We start from the raw sequence: 2,334 nt of genomic DNA on the forward strand, positions 1-2,334 counted from the left end.
CGGGATTATCAACTGAAAATCCACTATCAAGAGCAACCTTGCCACAAAGCACTTAGTAATCTAAAGAGGTGCTGGACACCAAGGCCTCAAGAAAGAAAATAACAAACCATATGCCTATGGTGTGTATGTGTGGAGGAGAGACTTGAGGGAGTAGGTCCTTAGGGTTGTTTTAACACCTAGCACCTTGAACCAACTGGTTCGGGAGTACTAGCTGAAAGCTTATCTTAAAGATTTGCCCCCTCACAAAGCACTTAGCCTTAGAAAGCAATAAACCCTGGAAAAAAAGGAAAGGATCAAGGAATAATGATCTCATAGGATGCAATCAAGTGCGTATTCAAGGGCATGATAAGGACCTGAAAACCAGCAAGGGCATGAACCTAAGTTGCTATCCATGAAACCCCATGAACCAAGGACCTAACTTCTATAATAAGGACTTGTTTCTCTTATTCTTTCATTCCTCATCCGTATGTTTCAGTACTTGCTTAGGGACAAGCAAGTTTTAAGTTTGGTGTTGTGATGCCAGGGCATCTTGGCAAGTTTTACTGACCTTTTCTTTACTTTTTTTAGATAGTTCATGCGTTTTCTTAGGTAATAAGCAAGTTTTGGATGAATATTGAAGAATGAAACTCCCGCACGATCTAGTATTTTCACAAATAAATTCCCGTTGTAAGTATAGCTTCTAGACTGACAAGAATTCCTTTCTTACAAGCGTTTTGGTTGTCACAAGTAACAGACCCCTTTTGAAATTGATAACCGAAGTATTTAAACCTCGGGTCATCTTCTCAAGGAATTGCAGGGAAGTATGAATTATTATTGGTTATGCAAAGGTGTATTTTGGGATTTTGAAAAGGTTTTGAACAAGAGAGAGAGAGATTGCAGGAATTAATAAATCAATTACTATAAATATCTTGGCAAGGTATGAAAATCAGAATTCCTATCCTAGTTATCCTTATCAGATGTGGTGAGAATTGGATCTTAATCCCACTTAGTTATCCCTTGTTAAATAAAGGAAAGTCAAGTAGACTAATTAAATTGATCCTCGAGTTTCAGTCAACTTTTAGAGCGATCCAAATTAATTAGCAATTGCCAAATTCAACCACTGCTGAGTTTGATAACTCAAGTATCACCAATTAATTAACCAAAGCCAAAAGGGAGAATAAATCATAAATAAAGCAAAACAATCATGAGTCTGAAATACCTCAAATTATATTAGTTAAGAAAATCCTAACATGAATGGTTCATAAGCCAATTGGGCAACATTAATCAAATACAAATAAAAGCATTAGAGTAAATAAAAGTAAAAGAGAAACATAAGTTATTGAACCTGGTATGAAGAAACAATCCTAATGACTAAAAGAAATCCTAAATCCTTTAAGAGGAATCCTAATCCTAAATCCTAAGAGAGAGGAGAGAACCTCTCTCTTTAAAAACTACATCTAAATTATGAAAAGTGAATTATGATCTGATATTTTGAGCCTCTCCATGTTCCCTGACTTTAATCTGTGTTTCTAGGCCGAAATCTGGGTTAAAACGCGGCCTGAAACTGTTTCCAGCGTATTCTAAAATTTCTGCAGATTGCGCAGGTCACGCATATGCGTCATTCAGCATTTTCCTTGCCGCGCGTGCGCGTCAGGCACGCGCTCGCGTCGTTTGCGTGAACTCCAACCCACGCATAGGCGTCAAGCACGCGTACGCGTCACTGTGATTTTGTCTGATTCACACGCACACGTTAGCCATGCGTGCGCGTCGCTGTCCGCTGGTTGTCTCCTTTATTCCTTGCGCTCCTTCCCTTTTTTGCAAGCTTCCTCTCTATTCTCTAAGCCATTCCTGCCCTATGAAGCCTAAAACACTTAACACACATATCAAGGCATCGAATGGTAATAAGAGATGATTAAAATACACAAATTAAAGACTCTAGGAAGCAAGTTTTCAATCATAGAACAATTTGAGAAGGAATTGCAAATACATGCTAATCATATGAATAAGTGGGTAAAGACTTGATAAAAACCACTCAATTAAACACAATATAAGCCATAAAATAGTGGTTTATCAACCTTCCCACACTTAAATATTAGCATGTCCTCATGCTTAGCTTAAGAAGATAAAACAAATGAGTAGGGAAAAGCAAGACTCATGCAACGCAACCTATGAATGTGAATGCAACTTACATGCTAAAATAATTCTACCTATTTACTGGAAAAGTAAATAAATCTTTCAAGAATAAATATGAACTGGATTTCACTAATTCAAATCACAAAATAAAGTATAAATAACTAGCAAGAAGAAAATAGCTCATGAAAGCAGGGAACAAAGAATCGAGCATCGAACCCTTAC

This window comes from Arachis duranensis, chromosome 10, assembly GCF_000817695.3.
Source record: "Arachis duranensis cultivar V14167 chromosome 10, aradu.V14167.gnm2.J7QH, whole genome shotgun sequence".
Lineage (NCBI taxonomy): Eukaryota > Viridiplantae > Streptophyta > Magnoliopsida > Fabales > Fabaceae > Arachis > Arachis duranensis.